This window comes from Dinoponera quadriceps, unplaced genomic scaffold, assembly GCF_001313825.1.
Source record: "Dinoponera quadriceps isolate SergipeBrazil2010 unplaced genomic scaffold, ASM131382v1 scaffold106, whole genome shotgun sequence".
NCBI lineage: Eukaryota > Metazoa > Arthropoda > Insecta > Hymenoptera > Formicidae > Dinoponera > Dinoponera quadriceps.
The window spans coordinates 188,449-204,829 of record NW_014554228.1 but is presented as its reverse complement, the minus strand read 5'-3'; the positions used below and the strand labels follow the sequence as shown (position 1 = coordinate 204,829).

General features: G+C 48.0%; 1 protein-coding gene across 2 annotated transcripts in view; it reads right to left on the bottom strand.

The window, feature by feature from the left end:
- The window catches only part of LOC106747335 (GATA-binding factor A-like), a 69,665-nt gene extending 56,365 nt beyond the window's left edge, over positions 1-13,300 (bottom strand). For both annotated transcript variants that reach the window (XM_014624786.1, XM_014624876.1), the window contains exon 1: positions 12,128-13,300. The gene's annotated coding sequence lies outside the window, so the exon portion shown is untranslated. The remainder of the gene's footprint in view (positions 1-12,127) is intronic.
- Between the last annotated feature and the right edge of the window lie 3,081 nt (positions 13,301-16,381).

Below are 16,381 nucleotides of genomic sequence, written 5' to 3'. Positions count from 1 at the left end.
CCCCCCCGGCATTCTCCCCTCACTTTCATATCTCGTGCGTGTGTGCATGCGTGCGTTTAACTCTATCTCGCGATCGTTCCGTCGAAATTAATCCTCCCGCAATTACGCCTTATCTATCGCGCGCCGAATAATGAAGGAAAAAACGAAAGGATAAGAAAGACCGAAGAATTACGCGATATCGCGATACGGAAAGTGTCGTTTCGCATGGCGGCAAACCGTCCGTGTCGAAATTTTACTCCTAGCTTAAGTCTAATTTAGTTCCACATTGAGCGTTCGAAAGCCTTCTATTGTGCTCCTTTGCTGCTACTAGTGGGGAAAGTTATTGCCATTTTCCCCACTGGAAGACTCAAAGTGGAATTGAAAATTTCGAGCCGGCTGCGTGCGAGGGACATCACGCGCGCCGAGATAACAAAGGTAGTCTACGGCTCAAGGTGGCCGCGTAAGGATCAGGCCTGAGCAGGTTTGCCTGATCGCGCCGTCTCTTGTTTCCTCATCAACCGCTAACAACCCCGGTTATCCGCAATTTACTCGACACACCCGCCGACCCGATGTCTCCCTCGCGAGCATCGAATCGCTGTTTAAATCGCTCGCCGGCTGCGTAACACGATGCGCCCAGTTCTATCTCGCGCGCGAATCTTCGCGTTTTCCTCATGCGGCTTCACTCGCCGGCTCTCGAGTTTCGGGGACGCACGATCGCGAATCGATTCGGATCGGCCGGTATTCGATGCTTGCCGGCCCGATATCTCGCGATAACTCCTTCCGCTACCGGATTGCTTTCCGCGTGCGAGCGAGAGGAGAGTTGCCTGCTTCTCGTACGGCACCCGAGAAAACCGGGTAATATAATCCAGATTGTATCTAGGCCGACCGACGTGGGCGTAGAAGCTACGTGCACGCACACGTGCGAGCAAGTGTATGCGTGCACGCACGTCGCGGCCAAGTGCAGGGGCTCGCCGGCGGTTTCGAAATTGCTGGAAAAACGGCGTGCTCGGAGCGCTCGGCTTTGACTTTGCACGAGGCGCGACCGCTCGTTAAGGAGCGAAGTGCCGGCACAATGAGAAACATATTTAGGCGAATCAACGGAAAGCAAATAAACGCTTTGCTCATAAGAACTAAGGTTGGTTAGGTTTGGTTTCCTCAACCGAGTCTCGGTTCTGTGAACCTGAAGGTTTGCTTCTTATATCCGAAATACTTGCCCATGCACTAGCAAGAATTTTGTTGATTCAACTAGATGTGTTCCTCAGTGCAGTTTTATCACAAAACTTTTTATCATGTACACACAGAAAAATACATATTACGTGTAAGTAAATATTACTTGTTTCAAGCATTTTATATGCTTATATATTCGCAACTGAACTGAGTAAATCCCTTTTCTTGACAGTATAACGAATGATATTTTTTTATGTGCGTCCATTCTGGGCAGAGATCACGTAACATCGAGCGAAATTTTTCACTTTTCGCTTATCCCGATTCCACGTGAGGTTTTTCACGAATCGCAGAGCGATTGCGTAACAATACGGAAAGTGAAATCGTTAAACTCAGACTGATTAATTGATATGTTCGATTAGAATGCGGCATTACTCGTTTAAAAAGGTTAAATGCGGTCATGAACACTAACTTTATTTCGTAAACAGCAGGAGGAATATATGCATACATCAATATTGAAAGATACACTGAGAACAGATTACACTGAGAATAAAAATATCTAAAAAATATTTCGGTAGATATTAATAACATATTAAATCTAAATTTTTTAATTTAAATATAGAAACAAAACTACAGATTTCAGGAAATATATATTTTCTCATTCGGAAAAAAAATGTTTCTTCGTATAAAAATATGTATATTGATATAAATAAATATTTTATTTTATTAATATCCACCGAATAAATATTTGCATTTTTATTAATATTTTTTTTCAGTTGAGATTTTCACCGAATTTCCATCTTTCCGCCATTCATTTTTGCCAGGTGAACAATTTTACATGAAAAGTTCCACATTCTCACAGTTTGAAAAATTACATACGGAAAAAGCTCAGTTTCTGTAATTGAATAGAAGCCATATGGAAACTCGATGAAACAATGCCAAAGAAAGAAACGTCGGTGACAAAAAATCTCTCTGTTACCACGAGACTGACAACACATTCGTGTGCATTTAGCTGCATTGAAAATCGATTGAGATAACTAACGGTGATTGATTCAGTAGGAACTTCCTATAAGGATCTTTCTGCTCCTACTACAGTTTTCATCTGGTCCAGCAACGGACAATTCAATTACCCCAACGGAATTGTATATTCAACTATTGCACGCTCTAATAACAGCGCTTGACTTTTACTTGCCTTCGTTTCTTTCCTTTCGCACTTTTAGAGCCTCGACAACATTATTACAACCAACATAACTGTTTCTTCCATGCGTGATTCGCTAAAATCGCCGTGCCACGTAAAACTCGTCACTTTTCACGTTTTCTCTGCTCTGCGTGAAGGGAAAAGTACTTAAAAATTTATTTGTGGGATATGGTATTTATTTCACTAAAGTAAACAAGGTTTATCTTCACATATAATAAATAACAAGTCTTACATCTTACAGATGACTTGTTAAATATTTTTTTCTCACTGTTGTAGGGAAAAATTACGCGATCGCTGCTCTGAGCGCCTAGCGAACGCTGAGTACGCCCTTTCAATTCTAAGTTCCGTTTTTCTCACAGGAGCGTAGCGTATAATCTTGTCCCGGCTTAAGGATCAGAAAGGCGTGTTCGATACGCGTCGAAGATAGGGCCCCGAGTCAAATCAGGCCCCCGGTTCGACGGCCGCTCGCGACTTCATTGTTCCACTTGGCGCGAACGAGCGGGACATTCCCGGCGTTTCATTTCGTGGCTCGTTCAATATCGAATTTTACGAAGCGCGGCTACCGAAACGTCATTGAGAGAACGAAACGTCCGGCGTGCGAGCGCGCGCGTCCGCCGCGCGCGGTAAAGCCGAGAGCGGAGAGCGGGCCACGCTCCGCTGCGATAAAATAATGACGCGAAACGCCGAAGGTGACTCGCATAATCGTCGGATATATCACCGATACGTCGATATAAATGCGTCAGGTACACGACGATAAAGGTAATAACCGCCTTCGCGTGGCCGCTCGATAAGCGACGCCGAATTTCCTTTCGCGACGACTCGGCTAATTTTCTCCGCGGGGCCGCCAGAGAGAGAGAAAGAGATCTCTGTTTCTCTCGAACTTGTCCGCCACGCCGGATATACAAGTGACGCGCGTTATTAAACGGTGATAATGCGGTGAAAGGCGAAATTGCGCGCGATATAATCGAGAGTGGTACCGCCGTATATGTAATACTTGTCTCGCACACGTGGCGCGAGCTCCGCTATCTAAATACTTCTACCTCGGAACGCTACTTTTTTCGGAAGGATCGCGACGGGCCCCGAAATCCGGCGATAAGCCGGCCGATCTCGCGATATTCGTGGAGTCCCGTTGCATCCGCGTGCTTACCTCACCTCACGCGAGATTCCTGCGCGATCGCGAAGGAAGATGACGTTTTCGAAAGCGGCGGGTTGCATACCACCGCCCCGGCGATCTGCTCTCGATAGGTTTGCGCGCTTTCACCAAAAAATCTCCGAAAAGAGATTCGCTCTTATGTAACGACGGCGTGCCGCCTACCTGAATTCGAGAGAACGAAGAAGGCGACGCGCGCCCGCCGTAATGCTTTCGCGTATTTTCTCCGCCCTCGGCGGGCCGCGAAGTTTAAGGGGATGTCGACGACAAATTTGACAAGTCGACCTGAACGTCGATAACGTAGAGGCGATCCTCAAAAAGGTTACGTCCCGCAATCGCTGGCGCGATCACGCTACTTTTCTGTATCTTTTGCAAATGCACGGTGTGAAAAATTTGATGTTGGAAGCGCATATCGACAAGATGAATGCGTTAACTTAACATTACATTTGTGTACTTTTTAACACGTGTTAAAGTAACGCAGAATTTCTGTCAGCGGATCCTTTTTGACACGTGTTAGGAAAATACTAAGAAGCTTTCTTGTTTCAGTGGAATAATACGTAACGTAATGAAATAAATGTCTTCTTATTGGAAATCAAATATTATTTTTTCTGAATAATACTTTCTTTCTATCAGATAATATGACTTATTCCAGTGAAACAACATTTTCATTCGATGAAAATGATTTTTACGTTAAATCGTGTTATTTGCATGAAACAAAGCCGTGTACTAAATCTATAGGAACCTTTTTCTCTGCGCAAGGACGAACATTGTCGTTGCAAAATTCCTCACTCTCGATGCTCGCTCGATTTCCTGAATTTCGGTCTTTTCGCGGGCAAGGGAAAAAAATAGAATCACGGAGTTGGCGAGGTGCGCGCGAGGCGGGCGGCTCGAAACGTGAGCGGAAAGGAGTAAGAAGGAAGAAAGGTCGGAGGGACGATGTCGTCGCCGTCGTCAACGTCCTCGTGCTGGTCGATCTAGGCTCTCGGTTGGGAACGAGACGTGACGCCAGGCGACAACTAATTAGGGCTAAAAGGCCAACGATCGCTTTCACAGTATGCCGCCTCGGCTGCATCCACCCACACATACACACGCTTGCGCGCGCGCACGCACGCACACACGGGTAGACGCGAGCGAACGCAGCGTACGCGTTGTCGAAGATGCGTAAAGGACCCTGGTGCCACTTGAGATCGGCGCGAGTGGTTTCCTTCTTCCTCTCGTCGAAAAAAACCGGCACTCGTGTTCGTCGAGCGGTTCACATCGACGCGATTTATGGAAAGCAGGGTATGCGCTCGGTTACATGCCGGCGAACCTTCCCGTCGTGTTCGCCGTGTAGCGACGATTTTGACAATCGAGCGGGAACGAAATAATCCTGCCACGAAAATGGCGTGTAAATTTCACCGTCCCCATCCTCGATTTAAGCCCCTTCGAAGGTGCCCACCGTTTTGTGTAGAATTCCGCCCCTACCCTGCATAGCAAATTCATATATTGTCCACTTTCGAATTCGCTTGGTAATATCACCGATTTTTCTTATTTGTCATTATCTTCATTTAGGGCGATTAAATAATTTATGAAAAATATAATAAATATAATAATATTGTAAATAAAGAAACGTTTAACATTCTTCAAGGGTTACTACCATCGGTTTCGAAAGACACACTGTTTTCAACCGTAGATCTTAAATTCGCTACGTTGACGTCTGCCAATATAAGCCAAGAAACTCGTTTTTTGTATCAGATCTAGCGGAGATCTAGTGGCCGCGCGATGGATGCGGTTCCTGGGAGGTGTAGTTTCGATGGTCGCGGATGCTGCACCGGAGGATCCGGTTCGGGCTGAGCGGGCCTCGGCTCGAAGGTAGGTTTGCCCAAACTTTTCTCGCATTCTCGCGTTTAACCGTTTGCGATCGAAAACTGGGGCACAGATGCTCAAATAAAAATCGTTGAGTTGCGATTGCAAAGAGAGTGAACGAACTCCGTCTGCGTACACTTGCTCTTTAATCTGACCTCTCAAATCTAATCAGCAATGTATCTTTCTGCCGCAGAAAGCCGAACGTGGCCGGCTCTGAGTTCCGGTTGTTTGGTAAGTAGAGAAAAATTGGTCCGATCATTGAAAGGTGGTGGGGCTTGAGGCAATGGGTGTTTAAAAGACTCGTTGAAATCGATGCGATTTATTTGCAGATTTTTGCACGTTGAGAAAGAAAGGTTAATCTCTCGTTAAAATATCTAGTCATTCGCAGCGTTTACCATATATATATATATATTTTTTTTTTTTTCTTATTCTCACAAAAAGATAATAGTACCAGTATGCATATTCGGTTATTATTATGCATGATGTTGCAATAGTGCATGACAAAAATTGTTCTCCCGACTGTAATTATCTAACTGTGCAATTATAGCCGCAAATATCAAATCTCTTTCACACTATGAATGTGCAGTTATGTGACATTTATTGCTCAAAACAATCAGCGAACCGCTCATTTGAGTGCCAGTGTTACCTCGTCAACATTTCGTTCTCAAATAACTCTCTGTGAGACCTTCACGCCACTTTCGATCGCTCCGTTCGCGTACGACGTCAGAAGATAAACGATTTCGCAATCCAACGCGATCGGTTTTCAATTCGTGAGTTTTTTACGCGATTCGCGAGTGTGTTCCCAAAGTAACGAATTTTGTCATACCGCGACCGTACTCCGTGAGCGTGTCCGCGAAGTCCACGGAATTCATTAAGCGTACTCATAAATTTTATCGACTTGTTCAATTCCCCCGGGATCAATCGAAACCATTCGTTTCGATATCGTTGAAATATTTCAGAAACGTTGTCCACGATACAAGATACATCGCACTCAAACCGGAGATCTCGCGAAGCTTACCTTATTCCCGTAATCTCGAGCTCTTCAATTAGCATCGAATTAATTGCTTCCGTGATCGAATAGATGAAAGACTCGGAATGAGCTGTTGAGCTCTCGAACGAGAGAATTTAATCGTGGGACCAGTTTGCTCGCTCGCGATATCAGGCGAGCACTTGGAGTTACCTGTGAAAAACAATGAAACGTCGCCGGTAGGTGGCCGGCCGCGCGTCGTCGGAAAGACGTTGATTAGGGATGACTGTTTCAAGCGGATGTGAAGTAATCACCGAAGAGCACCCGGTAGTGCGATAGCCTATCGCGTAGCGGCCGATAGGAGTGTGTTCTGGTCTCCCATCGCGAGCTCGACTGCGCGAGTCATTTCCAAATGACGCCGTTTACAAGCTAAATCACGACGCGCGATTCTCACCGGTCGCGCCGACGGTATCGCAGCCTAATTTACACTCCGTTCGGTGAGTCGATGGAAAAGACGCAATATAGAACTACGATAGAACGAAAACTTTCGACTCAGGTCGAGTCTCGTAATATCTGGCAGGCCTTTGCACTTTCGGTTGGTCATAATTGCGAAATAGATTTCCGTAAATAAATATGCTTCGAACGCGCCGATATCAGCGATTCAGCAGTTGACGGATGCGTTGACGCGCTCGCTTATTTACCATCGTCCGATTCGCACGCAACGTTGTACGCGACGTTAGAAAGGTGAGGGAGAGAAAAAGAGAGAACCACCCGCATGTCGCGACACTTGTCGCCACGGGGACAACGGCGAGCGATGGTGAGACTACGACGACTACGTAGGAGCATAGCATAGCATCGCGTCGCGATAAAAGGCGAGTCCGCAGGACGGTATCGCGATACAACGGACAGGCATTGTTCCACGGCGAGAGAGAGGCCTACGCGTTCGTGCTTTATGAGCGGCCGATAGTCGTACGTATGTCCACGTGGGCAACCCCTTATACAGGGTGCCTCGGTGTCACGATCTGTCAGACCTACGCGTGCGCGTAATTCCCCGTCGTATTTCGGCCGCCTCCGAATGACCGGAGACTCACGCAACTCGTGTGGATATTTCGGTGACGTGTATGTGGACGCAGAGAACGTCGAGAATAGAGATCTTTAAGTCAAGAATCGAGATTTTAAGTGAAGAATTTTATGTATATGACAGTTTCATCTTTATCTGACTTTTTGTATCATATTATTCTCGTCTATCTGTTTCTCGGGGCGGACAAGATTATCGGTATTATTATTAGAAGCTCAAGAACGCGCGTTCCAAGCGAACTCTAAAGCCACCGTGGAGCATCGTCAGAGCTGAGACAACTTCAGCGCTATTCGGCCGTCCACCAAGATCGAGCGACGAATCTTCGCGGGCTTTTGTGACGAACACGCGTCCTTATCGTCGCTCCGAGCGGGAGATAACGCAAACAGGACGATGTCGAAGGAGCCAACGATAACTTCATGAATACGTATATCGCGATACATCGAAATATGCCGGCACCGCCATTCCTTCTCCGCGAATTTTATCTAAACAGCTATTTCCCGCACTGCGATACCGCCTGCTCGTGTGCGCGCGCTCGCGTGTGTTAACCGGCAACAATAGCTCCACTAATTATCTATCTCGGGAACGCTCGTCAGCGCGTAATTTTTACGGGGCTCCCACACCGGCAAGCGCAAGCGGGCCCGTGCGGAATCGATTTTACGCCCACCGGTTTAACGGAGCCGTTCCGCCGTGTTTAACGTTTCACCTCGTCGCCGAACACGTGCTCAGATTGTACAGGCGATTAAATAATTGCGCAAGCGCGATCTCCCGCGGAGAATGATCGTCCGTTTTTCGCCGGCGTTCTTGAGGTGAATCAATTCTGCGCGCGTCCCGATCACCGGCGATCTCGAGTTTCCAACAAAGAGAGAACTCTTCTCCAAGGGGTCACCCCGTGTGTCCGAGTCCCTCTGAAATTTCTTTTACGCGCCGATAAGGACGAGTAACCTTCTTCTAAGCGCGGAGCGCTCGCGGATAATCTTTATGGCGACGCGTGTGGAATTTTCTCCGTGGCGGGGCCCCGGCATCAAAGGACGATTTTAATTGCCGCGCGGAATAAAGGCGCGCTGGGGGCGAGCGGCGGAGGGGGGTGGACGAGAGAAAGAAGTGAGAAGTGTTCAGGTAACGGGACGCAGACGGCGATGGCGGCTCTGGAGAGTATCTCGTGCAGCAGATGCTGCATCGTCGACGACGCCGTCTGGCGCGGGATCTCGTAGATAAGTCGATGTATTTATGGACGCTTTCAGCTCGGGAAAAACGCTCACTTCTTTCTCAATTACCTCGAGCGCGGCCGTCGCCGCGCCTCCTTCTCGCCCGATTTCCTCGCAATTTTTATCATCCACGTGACGCGCCGTCGGAAAAGTCGACTTCACGCCTCCAATTTCATGGTTTCAGATAACAGCCCGGAATGGAGAACGAAATTACGATGGCCGTCGGTTACGTCGATCGCGCGCACCAGATGCGACGGTTAACGTTGCACGTCGTGTAATAAAACGTTTCTTATTCCCGATCGTGATAACCGCCCGCCGATAATACGACCGGCGTATGAAGCAATACGCGATTTATCGGCGGCACTTTGCTCGTGCTTCTCTGACGAACGCGTTGGATTATTGGCCCGTTCAGAACGCACGAACGTGGCTTCAAAGCGAACCGCATGAGCACGTTTCTTCGATTGTTTTACGCGAGCAACGTTTCCCGTAGACCAGTGTACGATAATCCGCCCCTTCTTGGATTTAGTGTAAGTCTGTCATCTGGTTGCACCGATTGGGTCGGGCGACGATTGATTTACAGGGTCGCAAAGTGGAATTCCTATTTCAGGAGAAGTCGAGGAGGGGGTGGAATTTCAGTTAGAAATTTCAGCTGCAACCCTATGTCGTCGATTAGCTTACAGTTTAGAGAGGCAAATCATTGTTCACGTATACAAATAGTGTATACAAATAGATGAAGTATTTCTACAAGAGACTACGTGACGTGTTTAGAAAGAGAGATTAGCCCGCGCCATCACAGTCAATTTGTCTTTATCTAGCTAGATTCTTAAACCCTCTCTTTTATTTCTGTACAAGGATATCATGACTAGGGACAATGAAAGGGGAATATAGTTATTCTTCATTCTTATCTTCCTAGCTATCGCAAGAAGAGGCGCAGTATATTTATAGCGTGCTTTTTTTTCGCGGTCAACCATAACGAATCGCGTTTCAACGTTGGATCTTAACGTTTCTTGAAAATTGTTTTTCTAGTTTCCAAAATCACTTCGCTTCATTTTTAGAAAGAGAGGAATAAATGAGCTAATGAAGGAGGGAGGGAAAGAGAGAGGGAGAAAAAGAGTTGGAAAACGTGTAATTGAACAATTTCATTGCGCTTATTTCTTATCTTTTGATACAGTTCACAAGTTTGCAGATTTATTTCCGTTCTTTCCTATTCGAAGATTTAACATGGAACTTCTAATTTCGCCTCGGAATCCCACGTGAGGTTCGCGAGTTTCTCCTTCGGAGGAGTCACGCACCGCGCTAAACGGCGAGCCAACAAGAGCAATCGGCCTCACTCCGACCGCTCGGCATCTACATATGCCGCCGAAAGGGTTGGAACGCTATTACGCATATCTCCCCCTCTCCGTTCCCACCCCCTCTCTCTCTTTTTTACTCAACGTTCCTTTTCCCGCAATAATTAACGGTAATGTGCGAAACTAATTGATACCGGCCGGTGGCTAACATCGAATCGCTCTTACAATTACGAGGGCTGTTCTCGATACTCCCGATGGGGCCGTTAATCACCGCCGCTCGCTTTAAATCACCGAAGTTTCGTCACGCGAGGCCGCGAATGCCACCCGTCACAGCGGATTCCCGGCGGTTCCGAGCTCGAAGTTCGCACGATAGTGGGTATTTCGTTTCGTGGCAGCTGTCCTCTTCGCCGTTGCAGCGACGAGGAGTGAGCCGACGATATCGATAATTATCGGTGGTATCGGCGGGTTCGTTCTGTAAAGCGGGATTGCCAACGTATTCGCGAATCGGGGCGGAGAGGATCGCGCGAATTAGCCGGCGAATTAGGCGGCGATCTCGGTATCTCGCGATCCCTCAATTTNCAATTTACATCAACCCCCCCCCCCCCCCCCATTCTTCTTTGCAGGGAGACGCACAACGTCGGATGTCGCGTATCGCGCGTGCGCTTAATGGAAATTTACGAGCGGCGCGCGAGCGAAGGCCGCAGTTTCCGCGCGAGCCGTCGCCGCAATTGTTATCACTAATTAATGTCGATACATGGAACACGCGTGTGATAACGAGCCTCGTGTGTGCAATAATGACTGCAATAAACATACCGTGATCGCGATACAATGCGCATCCTGATAAACGCTGAGTTCGGCGGTCGTTCTTATCGGAGCCCGTTATCCCTCGACCGCAGCAGCGATCGTCGTGACGGTCGAGTGCGATTCGAAAAGCCGAAAGTCGGTGTTATTATCGGCAATTAATATCGAATTTGAGATGGGCGTGTTATACTTGGGATTTCGGACGATTACCGACTCGATAGTGCGCGGATGAGTCATCCCCGCTCGTTCAGTGCCGCGTGGAAAGTTTCTTGGGATTTAATTGAGATCCCAGTTCGATTTCTCGAAATAATGATGGATTCCAGGTGGGAAATCTACGCAGGTGCTGGGTAGAAGTTGTAATGTTGCAAATATACGATTCTAAGTGGGTAGTGCAGAGAGATCGGTTTGGTCAGCCCTAACGTTTTCCTAAAGATTTTTCCCGTCTTCCGTTTTACAGTACGATTGGACAAAATGTATAGGACACTTTACTCGAACAGCATTAAGACATCCTAAGACATCGTAAAGATGTCTTTCGACAATAAGACGTCCAAAAGACGTCCGATGGTCCAGGTCTTCGAGATGCCTTTTAGATATACGTGTTATTTGGAATAAGCATTTACACTTTACAAGTACATGCACACACACACACACGTGCTAAGCGCGCAATTGAACGTAGTAAAATTAAAAATACAATCCCATTTGGCCGTAGTTATGCAAGAAAAATTCAACCCATACGGGATATGTATCGAGAAAAATGAAGGTAAAAATTTGATATATGATTTAAAAGATGAAGATAATTGAGGTTCTTCGTAATCGTTCGAGAAGTCGAGTATTTTCTTTTCCTGAAGAATATTCATCGACGGGCTTAACTCTTAAGAAAAATGAATAAATAAGACGCAATTGGTAAAAAATGGCGGAATTAGTGGAAAATAAAAACTGTTTTAATTAATAACTGTTTTAAATAAAATTGGTTTTTTCAATTAATTTTAGGCGCCCATAATACGACTTAGATCCTTTTGTTTCATGTAGAGAGATGTATAGACTACTGTATGTATATATACACTGTAAATATAGATATATAGACTAATCGAGGATAACAAAATGTCGAAAATCATTATTTTGTGGATTAGATCTGTCTTGATTAACTATGGCTGCTTGTTAACCTCCTAATTTGTGCGACAGTCGATCAAACCGTCACTTAATTCCGACGATGACAGTCGCAGGTCACAGCCAATCAGCATCACGAAAAAGAAGCTTCACCCTACATTTGAGGTAAGAATGGGATTCCATTAGATATAACAGGATAACCTATCTTGGGAGAATTCTAACCGGAATGTATACTCTGCGCATGGGAAAATCTGGACAAATGTCTGTGCGGTATCATCGGTAGACGTGACGAGAGCGCTTTCGATTGAATCAACGCTCTCGTCGACGAAATATTTCGTACTCACGCGTTATCAGTCAGCGCTCGGCATCCTCGTCCTGTGGAAGGTATATTTGGCCGAGGGGTCTTCGTGATTGTGCGTACGCGTGCGTGTGTGTGGGCAGACGCACGATGGTGTGTGTGGTCCCGCCGGTACTCAGTCCGAGCAGTCGCGTGCTATTTCACGTGGCACTTTTCACTCTTTCCTTCTCCTTCCAGCTCGTATACCTTGACTCGAGCAAACAACAAATTCTCCCCTCGATCTGGCGAACGAACTCCGGCGGCGTAAATCGCCGAACTCGAGAAGTAGCCGTGCGTTTGCGAGCGATTCGTTCCACACCGCTTCGACCCCCCCTCCCCCCTGCCCCGACGGGACGGCCACCTCGGTAACGTCGCACTAGGTCGTGTCCGCTCTCGTTCAGCCGCGACTTCCTCGCGCTCCGATTACTTCTCGTCCACTTCCGCGTCACCGGAGGAACCAGAGGCGCCTGTTCGAGAATTCGGTCGCGTGATTCGGCAACGTTTTCTACCTGCCGCGTCTGAGATGAAAATCAACCGTTACCTTTCTTCGAAAGGAACTCTCCCCGCGTTCTGCGCTTCCTTTTGCACTCGTACGAATTCTTCTCTCATGTTAGACGTCAAGCCATCCTTTTACCTCGATATCTCTTTCCGTTACACGAGAAACACGCGGAGAATCCGATCGGAGGGAAGTTCCTCGGGAGCGATCGAGTCCCGTGCAATCGGCGAAATTGCTTCGATTCCCCCCTCGAGGCGGGAATCTAATTCAATAGGCGAGGAAACCGCGCGAAACCCCCGACAACGTAACCGACGATTATCCACGAGCGGTAACCAGTGGTATCTCCAGCGGCATCCAGCTGGTCCTTCCCGTGAGCTCTGATTTCATCAGGATCAGTCTCGTATCCTTCACTGTCCACCAACACGCTCGTCACCGAACTAGCCTGCGAGACAGCACCTCCTCCACTATCTCAGAACATATCGCTCACTTCCGTTCCGGACAGTCGCAAGATTTCAGGATGATCGATCCTAGGAGGCTTCAAGTTATCAGGAAACTTCTCGAGCGAGACCAGCGAGATTGCTCGTCTCTTCCGGTCCTCGGGAGAGTTGCGCGCACTTCCTGCCGCGTCTCTGCGTGCGGTGCGGGTGCGTACGAGGTAACACGGGGGACTGCCTCCAGGACGTGGTGCAGCCGGTGACTGCGTCTTCGAAACTGTCCTGGACAGTCACCTCTCCAACCGGAGAGCAGCGGGACGAGGAGAAGCCGCGGTGCGGGAGGCAACGGCGATGCCGGTCGAGTAGGGTCAGGCTCCGCGGGGCAGGGATGGGTCCGACTCGTCGAGGCGAGGGGCCGGGGGAGAGAAACAGACGAGGACAAGCACGAGCGGGGAGGGACCGATGGGTCGTTCCATGCTTCTGGTTGCCACCAAGGTGAGCGGACTAGGCGGTTCTCCGGACCTGGCCGCGGTCGCCTCCAGGGGCGGAGCGAAGGCGCGTTCACGTGTGGAAACCCAGGGCCCGCGATCAAGGACCACCTCCACACCCGGTATCGTCGATTTTCATAAAATCTTTTTTCACCCGCCCTTTCTCTCCGTCCTTCCGCGTCTCCGTCGCCGCCGTCGCGTTCCATCTCCGTCTTACCTCCTCGAGCCGCTCGGCGTTGGCGTCTCCTTTCCACCTCGTCGAGCGCCTATAATGTCCGACCAGATCGGACGTGGATAAGCGGCCGCACCGGGTCGTTCCTCATGGATATCTTCGGGTATCCGCGCCGCCTCGAGTCTGACTTATGGACTACCTCGGTACACCGTCCGAGGCTTTTTGGCTCGCGAGCTTTTTTCCGCGCGGTTTGTCCCGATCTGTCCCGGCGCGATTCTTGTCCTTATGAAATTAGCCGGCCGCTCGCACGCGCCTCCAGCTCGGCATCGGCTCTCCTCCCCGGAGGATATTGTCATACTACTGATGTAATACCGGTGTTTCTCTTTCATCACCGGGTATTTTTGCGTCGTATACGTAAATGCACTACTTTGTTTCGATATCTTCTTTTAATATTTTACTCAGTCGATCCTCAAGATGTCGTATATTTTTGCTTCATGGAAATGAACGCAGTAAAAATTACCACTGAGTCTTGTAATGCCGGAACACACCAGAATTGGCTGAAATTATGATGGGTATTGTAACTTTTAATGATACGTACGCGTGAAATATCACGCGTTACAAAATGTTGCGATAATTTTTACCACAATATTTTCTCTATGTGGTAAGATTATTACGCGCAGACGTACGAAACTCGGAAAAGTAGCTCGCAAGACAAACACTTCCCTGATTTTTATATCCGCTAATTCTAAGTTTTTCTTTATTAAGTTTAGATATCAGTACCGATAGTTTTGTTCCGATACTAGTATCACTAATGACATCGATACCCTTAATTAATTAGATATCCGTTTTAACATCGTATTAGCATCGATGCTTTCACTGGATCGCAGCCCTGTTCTCCCATGTCAGAGCAGAGCGGGAGACATCGCGAAGCGAGTGAAATAAGCCGGGGTGCAGCGGAATCCTGTGCGACCGAGTCTCGTGAATACATCGCCCCGCCGTCGGGACGCGAAAGCGCGTTCGTCCGATGGTGCTTTACATAAGGAGGAGTACGCGTCTCCGGGGGAGGAATAGCGTCCAATCAGGCGCTGGTCGTTGCTCAGAGGTCGGGCGAAAAATACGATCGTAGCTTACTTCGTTAATTGCCGGCCGATTAGGTCGCGATTACTCGCCGTTTATCGCCATTACTTATAATAAATCAGTCGCCCGCGCGCAGATAAACGTTCGCGAAACGCGGCCTCTCGGGTAGCTCGGCCGTTGCTTAACCGCCAACGTGCGACTAGTCACGCTTTTTCTTTCGTATCTCCCTCGTCCAGGCTCGCAATTAACACGATATTTCGCGAATTAACGGCGGCAGCCGGCGCAGGCCGGCGTTTCGGCAGGATCTCGCGACGTGCCCGCGAAAAGAGCACGTTGTTGCGTCCCGAGTCGAAATTTTTCATTCTACGTTAAGCCTTCAAGCGAAGAAAACGGAAATAACTTCCCATTTCTCGTAGCATCGGAGAAAACGGAGATCTTGATAAAGACTTAATGTCGCATCAAATAAATTAACACAAAGAACTAAAGCTTCGACTCGGGTATCCTTGGAAAAAATATTTCACGCTCACTCAGCCGAATGCACGCTTCCACTGTTGAAACGAACGTTTCCGCGGGGCGGAAAACGGTGAAATATTTTCGTAAAGGTATATATTTACTAAAAGACGCGTGCTTCGGTGCGATAAGGTGTAAGTGTAATCATTGTCGAGGAAAAGAGAGAGATAATGCGCGCGCGGATCCGCGTGTAGCGTGTCGCGCAGTTTCCCCGGCCGGCGCGCACTGATGTAAGTGGGACGAACAAAAGTGGGAAAACAAATTAATCTGCTTCGAGATATCTTGTCGCGCATTAACCGCGGGATTGGCAAGCCAAGAAGCGCAATCGCCCCACTCGGGCAAAACTCGAGAGAACTCGCTCGTGTCCCGACGAAAGGCCGTTTCCACCTCGTTGTCGCACTCTCGCTCTCCCGCGCTATCGCTGCTCGCATTAATCAACCGCGATGGCGGTAGGCTCTTTATGCAATTATGGTAACCGCCGCGCATGCCCCGCGTTGTGGATTTCAATAATTATTAATCGTGGCCAATTAAGAGCGCCCTTCGCTCCACCACCGGCGGATTCTCCCAGCGAGCCTCCCTTTCTTTCTTTATCTCGCTCTCTCGTTTCCATTTTCTCGCCTGCTCCATTTCCCCTGCCGGCGAGACGTCGCACGACGCGTCTCGAACTTCTTAAAGGGATGAAATATTGAAGAACTTGGCCAGCGAAATGCCGGCTTCTTTCAAGTTTTCTACGTTTTAGCCGCACGCAATTTTATGTATCTTATATATGTTATATCTTGATTAGACTTTTCAGTTAATCATGGTAAAACAAAGTAACACGTATTCATCGCATTTATATCGCACTTATATTTACGTAAAATTTATATATATATATAAGTACGAAAAGGAAATGCGCGATTGTGTCAGTTTTTATGCAACGTAACATTTTGAGTTAGTGTTGCGTCCTCTATTGATTTATTTCCGACCTTTCGTGAACATTTCAGTCACTTTGTCCGGAGTGACCTGAAACTCGTTATCGACGCTTAACTCGTACGTTATTGACTTCGGCATCCCCTTAATGGAAACACCCGATCGTGGATAACGC